We start from the raw sequence: 7,530 nt of genomic DNA, 5'->3' as shown, positions 1-7,530 counted from the left end.
GTGTTCATCTGTTTTGTTTCTTAAATTCCACATATGAGTGAAATCATATGATATTTTTCTCTCTTTGATTGACTTATTTCACTTAGCATAATATACTCTAGGTCCATCCATATTGTTGCAAATGGCAAGATTTCATTCATTTTGATTGCCAAGTAATATTCCAAGGTGTGTGTATATATATATATATATAATATATATATATATATATACCACATCTTCTTTATCCATTTATCAGTTAATTGACATTTGGGCTCTTTCCACAATTTGGCTTTGTTGATAGTGCTATTATAAACATTGGGGTGCATGTGTCCCTTTGAATTCAGCAGTTTTCTACCCTTTGGAAAAATACCTAGTAGTGCAATTGCTGAGTCATAGGGTAGCTCCATTTTTAATTTTTTGAGGAACCTCCATACTGTTTTCCAAGTGGCTACGCCAGTATGCATTCCCACCAGCAGGGCTAAAGTGTTCCCCTTTTTCTGCATCCTCACCAACATATGTTGATTCATGAGTTGTTGATTTTAGCCATTCTGACAGGTGTGAAGTAGTATCTCATTGTGATTTTGATTTGTATTTCCCTGATGATGAGTGATGTTGAGTATCTTTTCATGTGTCTGTTAGCCATCTAGATATCTTCTTTGGAAAAATGTCTGTTCATGTCTTTTGCCCATTTCTTCACTGGATTATTTGTTTTTTGGGTGTTTGATAAGTTCTTTACAGATTTTGGATACTAACCATTTATCAGATATGTCATTTGCAAATATCTTCTCCCATTCTATTGGTTGCCTTTTAATTTTCTTGATTGTTTCTTTTGCTGTGCAGAGTTTTTACCTTTATGAGGTCCCAATAGTTGATGTTCGCCTTTGTTTCCCTTGTCGCTGGAGACGTGTCTAGTAAGAAGTTGCTGTGGCCAAGGTCAAAGAGGTTGTTGCCTGTTTTCTCCTCTAGGATTTTGATGGTTTCTTGTCTTACATTTAGGTCTTTCATCCATTTTGAGTTTATTTTTGTGTTTGGTGTAAGAAAGTGGTCCAGGTTCATTCTTCTGCATGTTGCTGTCCAGTTTTCCCAAAACTATTTGCTGAAGAGACTGTCTTTTTTCCATTGGGTACTCTTTCCTGCTTTGTTGAAGATTAGTTGGTCATAAATATGTGGGTCTATTTCTAGGTTTTCTATTCTGTTCCATTGATCTATGTGTCTGTTTTGTGCCACTACCATACTGCCTTGATGATTACAGCTTGAAGTCCAGAATTGTGATGCCTTTTATTTACAACAATACTTTGGCTATTCGGGGTCTTTTCTGCTTCCATACAAATTTTAGGATTGTTTGACCTAGCTCTATGAAGAATTCTGGTGTTATTTTGGTAGGGATTACTTTGAATGTGTAGACTGCATTGAGTAGTATTGAAATTTTAACAATATTTGCTCTTCCAATCCATGAGCCTGGAATGTTTTTCCATTTCTTTGTGTCTTCTTTAATTTCTGTAATAAGCTTTCTATAGTTTACACCATGCAGATCTTTTACCTCTTTGCTTAGGTTTGTTCCTAGATAACTTATGGTTTTTGGTACAATTATAAATGGGATCGATTCCTTGATTTCTCTTTCTTCTGCTTCATTATTGGTGTACCCAAATGCAATTAATTGATGTATGTTACTTCTATCCCTACTTTCTTGAAGGTTTTTATCAAGAAAGTTGCTATATTTTGTCAAATGTTTATTTTTCTGCATCTATTGAGAGGATCATTTGGTTCTTATCCTTTCTTATATTAATGGGATGTTTCACATTGATGGATTTGCAGATATTGAACCACCTCTGCATCCAGGAATAAATCCTACTTGGTCGTGGTGAATAATTCTTTTAATGTATTGTTGGATCTGGTTGGCTAGTATCTTGTTGAAAATTTTTGCATCCATGTCCATCAGGGAATTGGTCTGTAGTTCTCCTTTTTAGTGGGGTCTTTGTCTGGTTTTAGAATCAAGTTAATGCTGGCATCTAGAATGAGTTTGGAAGTTTTCCTTCCATTTCTATTTTTTGGAACAGCTTCAAAAGAATAGGCCTTAACTCTTCTTTAAATGTTTGGTAGAGTTCCCCTGGGAAGCTATTGGCCCTGGAATTGTTTTTTGGGAGGTTTTTGATTACTGATTCAATTTCTTTACTGGTTATGGGTCTGCTCAAATTTTCTATTTCTTCTTGTTTTAGTTTTGGTAGTTTATATGTTTCTAGCAATTTGTCCATTTCTTCTAGATTGCCGAATTTTTGTCATATAATTGCTCTTAATATTTTCTTATTTTTGTTTGTATTTCTGTGGTGTTAGTTATGGCATCTCCTGATTCATTTCTGATTTTATTTATTTGGGTCTGTTCCTTTCTCTTTTTGATCAATCTGGCTAGGGGTTTATTAATTTTGTTAATTCTTTCTGAGAACCAACTCCTAGTTTCATTGTTTTTTTTAAAATTTTGATATCATTGATTTCTGCTCTAATCTTTATTAGTTCCCTTCTTCTGCTGTTTTTGTGATTTATTTGGTATTTTTTCCAGATTCTTCAGGTGTAAGTTGGGTTGTGTATTTGACACATTTCTTCCTTCTTTACAAAAGCCTGGATTGCTATATGCTTCCCTCTTATAACTACTTTTGTTGTATCCCAGAGATTTTGGACTGTCGCATTTTCATTTTCCCTGGCTTCCATGTACTTTTTAATTTTCCCTTTAATTTTTTGGTTAACCCATTCATTCTTTAGTTGTATGTTCTTTAATCTTCAAGTATTTATGGTCTTTCCAAATTTTTTCTTCTGGTTGATTTCAAGTTTCATACTGTTGTGGTCTGAAAATATGCATGGTAAGATATAGATCTTTTTGTACTTGTTGAGGACTGATTTGTGACCTATTCTGATATGTGATCTATTCTGCAGAATGTTCCATATGAACTCGAGAAGAATGTATGTTCTGCTGCTTCAGGATTAATGTTCTGCATATATCTGTTAAGTCCATCTGGTCCAGGGTTTCATTCAAAGCCACTGTTTCCTTGTTGATGTTCTGCTTAGATGATCTGTCTATTGAGGTAAGTGGGATGTTAAAGTCCCCTACTATTATGGTATTGTTATCAACGTGTTTCTTTATGTTTATGATTGATTTATATATTTGGATGTTTCAATTTGGGGGCATAAATATTTACAATTGCTAGATATTCTTGGTGGATAGACCTTTTAATTATGATATAATGCCCTTCTTTATCTCTTGTTAATTTTTTTGTTTTAAAATCTAGTTTGTCTGATATAAGTATGTCTAGTCCAGATTTCTTTTGATGTTCCTTAACATGAAAGATGATTCTCCATCTTCTTAATTTCAATCAGCAGGTGTCATTAGGTCTAAAATGAGTCTCTTCTAGGCAGCATATACACGGGTCTTGTTTTTTTTTTTTAATCCATCCTGATACCCTATGTCTTTTGATTGGAGCATTTAGTCCACTTACATTTAGATTGATTATTGAAAGATATTAATTTAGTCTCATTGTATTGCCTGTAGAGTTGGTGTTTCTGGTGATGTTCTCCAGCTCTTTCTAAGTCTTTGTTGTTTTTGTTTTGTTTTGTTTTGTTCTCAAAGAGTCCCCCTTAGAACTTATTGCAGAGCTGGTTTAGTGGTCACAAACTCTAGTTTTTGTTTGTCTGGGAAACTCTTTTTCTTTTTTTGCCTATTCTGAATGACAGCCTTGCTGGATAAAGAATTCTTGGCTTCATATTTTTCTGACTCAGCAAGTTGAATATATCCTGCCACTCCTTTCTGGCCTGCCAAGTTTCTATGGACAGATATGCTGTGAACCTGATCTGCTTTCCCTTTTAGGTTAAAAACTTTTTTTTCCCCCTTGCTGCTTTCATAAGTCTTTCCTTGTCTGTGTATTTTGTGAATTTGACTATCATATGCCTTGGTGATTGATGGTTTTTGTAAAAGGTGAAAGATTTATACGATCTGAAGAGAAACCAGAGTGGTCATTGATGGTTTTTGTTGACTCTAATGGGAGTTCTCTGCTTCTTGGATTTTTATGTCTTTGTCCTTCCCCATATTAGGAAAGTTTTCTGCTATAATTTGCTCAGCCTTCTGCCCCCTTTTCTCTCTCTTCATATTCTGGGACTCCTATGATTTGGATGTTATTCCTTTTTAATATGTCACTGAATTCTCCAAGTTTTGTATTGTGATCTTTTGCCTTTGTTTCCCTCTTTTTTCTGCTTCATTATTTTCCATAATTTTATCTTCCTTATTACAGATTCACTTTGTCAGTGAATACAGATTCACAGGTATGCTTTGTCTACCCTTACCATCACAGCATCCATTCGAGATTGCATCTTGGTTATAGCATTTTTAATTTCAGCTTGACTAGATTTTAGTTCTTTTATATTTGCATAAAGGGATTCTCTGGTGTCTTTTATGCATTTTTCAACCACAGCTAGTAGTCTTATAATCATGGTTTCAAATTCCAGTTCAGACATCTGGGGTGCTTGGGTGGCTCAGTTGGTTGAACATCTGACTTCGGCTCAGGTCATGGTCTCACGGTCCATGAGTTTGAGCCCCGCATCGAGCTCTGTGCTGACAGCTCAGAGCCTGAAGCCTGTTTCAGATTCTGTGTCTCCTTCTCTCTCTGACCTTCCCCCATTCATGCTCTGTCTCTCTCTGTCTCAAAAATAAATAAACTTTAAAAAAATTAAAAAAAAATAAATTCTAGTTCAGACATCTTACTTATATCTGTGTTGATTAAATCCCTGGCGAGTATTTCTTCCTGTTATTTCTTTTGGGGGTGAATTTCTCCATCTTGTCATTTTGGAGAAAGAAAAAAATTAATAAAATTAAAATTAAAATTAAAAAATTAAAAACAAAAGAAAATAGCAAGTAAAGGAAGTTAGATCTTAGGTTTGTTTCAGTCTGCTTGTTGAGAGAAGATTGATAGGATAGAGAAGAAAGAGAAAGGAAAAAACAAGTTTAAAAAATTTAAAAATAAAAAAATTAAATAATAAAATAGAATAAAATAAAATAAAGTGTATAAAATAGAATTAAACATAAAAGATAAATAAATAGGGGCACCTGAGTGGCTCAGTCGGTTAAGCGTCTGACTTCAGTTCAGGTCATGGTTTCACTGTTCATGAGTTTGAGCCCTGCGGCGGGCTCTGTGCTGACAGCTCAGTGCCTGGAGCCTGCTTTGGATCTGTTTCTCCCTCTCTCTCTGTCCTTCCCCTGCTCATGCTCTGTCTGTCTCTCTTTCAAAAATAAACATTTAAAAAATAATAAAGGAAAGAAAGAAACAAACAACAAAAAAAGAACAATATGCTCTTTATGTATCCAAGAAAGAAAAAACAGGAAAGAAAAAAAGAAAACAAATCAAATACAAAAGCAAAGGGAACAAACAAATAAACCAGGAAACAGAATTAAACCCAAATGAAGTTACATCCAGTTTCCCCTAGAACTGAAACTTTGCAGCACACTATAGTCTGTAGACTAATACACTGGTGGAAGGGATTTGTACTGGTCTTCTGGGGGGATGTGCCTGGAGGGCTTGGTGGGCAGGGCTCAGTGTAATTGCTCCATTCTCCACTTGGTAGCAATGCTTAGCTTACAGGGTCTTAGCTTAGCTTATATCTGAGTGCGTGTGTGCACCCCTAAAGGTGAAAATGACTTCACCCAGATCCCTAGTCTCTATCACAGGAACTTCACACCCTCACCAACCCACAATCAAACACCCCTCCTTTGTCTTATGCCTCCGCCTGCTCCCCACCTCTACCCTTTCCATGTCTAAGCTGTCTGCCTGCCAGGTGGCACTCCCCCCATCCCTGAGAGTTTTATTTAAGATGGGCCTGTATTTCAAAACCCCACACTTCAGAGACCCCTGCAGCTTGGATCTGCACCAGTTCTCGGGGTGAGGGTCTCTCTGAACAATGGTCTAGTGCTGGTTGGTTCCAGAAAAGTTTCACGTGATTGCACAGCAGCAGAGGTTCAGAGTTTATGGTAAATCACAACACACAGCTGGTGCCAGTCTTTGCTGCTCTCTGATGTCTTTTTCCCAATATCACTAAACATGGCTGCTCTCTGGGGCCCACCAGGACTTTGCCTTGGAGACATCATATGGCTTGTACCAAATGTATTCTAGTCAGGGGAAATGCTTCTCCCGTGTGGCACACGGACCCCTTAGACTATGCTGCCTACTCCCGGGGATTCGCCCTACTTCCTCACCACAGTACTTCCAGACACTGAGTTCCAAACATTCAGACTGAGCTCCACTGTTTATAGAATCCTGGTGGTATGGAAACCTTTTTTCTCCCCATCAGTGGTTTTGGGAACAGATTTTTTTGTCCAGTCCCCTTTGAATATTTTCACTCCTTCCCTCTCTCTTTCTCTCCAGCTACTTTCAGAGGGAGTGCTTTTCTTTCATGATCCTGAAGCTCTGCACTCTCCCCCTTTCTCTTTCTCTTCTGTCCTCTTTCGAGGCAAATAGCTCCCTACCCTCCATGGCTTCACATCTTTTCTATTCCCCAATTCACCTCTCCACACCGTGTACCTGCCAAGTTCTCTAGATGAAATTATACAGATTGTTGTATTAATCTTCAGACCAATTTCCCAGGTGTTCAAAATGATTTGATGCTGATCTAGCCACATTTCAGGGAGGAGATAAGCTCAGGGTCTCATGCTGCTTTGCCTTCTTAACTCCTTTGTTCTCTAAAGTTCTTTATATGAAATAAAAATGTTGTGTTCCTTGAAATGTTGGTAGAACCTCACCTGGTAGAACTCTCTCACCTGGTGTCTTTTGGGAATAGGTAGATTTGCAAAAACTATTTCAATTTCTCTTATGGTTATTGCATTACCCAGATTTTCAATTCTTCCTGGGTCAGTGTTGATAATTATTGTTTCCCTACAAGCTTGCCAGTTTAATCCAGGTCAGGGTTTCTCAATATTGGCACTATTGACATTTTGGTTTTGATGATTCTTGGTTGTGGAGGGTGTGCTGTGCATTCTAGGATGTTTAGCAGAATTCTTGGCCTCTACCAGCTAGATGTTAGTTGTACTCTCCTCCCTACACCTAAGGTTGTAACAACCAGGCTCCAGATCTTGCCAAATGTCCCTTGGGGGTCAAAATTTATTTGTATAAAGTTATGCAAAACTGCTTATAACTTTTAAGTCTCCTCTTAATCTGAATTATGCCATTTTTTAAATGCCTGATGTATTTTGTTTGTTCATTCTCTCTTTTTTTATAGGATGAACCTGCCCAGAACTTTGTCTATTTTATTAGTCTTTCCCAGAGCCAGCTCTTAGCTTTATTTATTGGTTATATTTTATTTTTGTATTCTTTTGTAACATAATAAATGGACACATTTTTAAAGTATTTTGTTAAAATAACAATGTATATTATGCACGTTTTGTGCATAAGTAGTATGTACCTATAAAAAATAAGGAAGTTTTATTAAATACAATTACATTACCATTATCACACCTAAAAACACAATTCCTTTATATCATCAAATTTTCTTCTTTGTTCAGATTTCCCAACTCTTTCATAA

This window comes from Panthera onca, chromosome X (genome assembly GCF_046562875.1).
Source record: "Panthera onca isolate mPanOnc1 chromosome X, mPanOnc1 haplotype 2, whole genome shotgun sequence".
Lineage (NCBI taxonomy): Eukaryota > Metazoa > Chordata > Mammalia > Carnivora > Felidae > Panthera > Panthera onca.
This window is presented reverse-complemented; position numbering follows the sequence as displayed.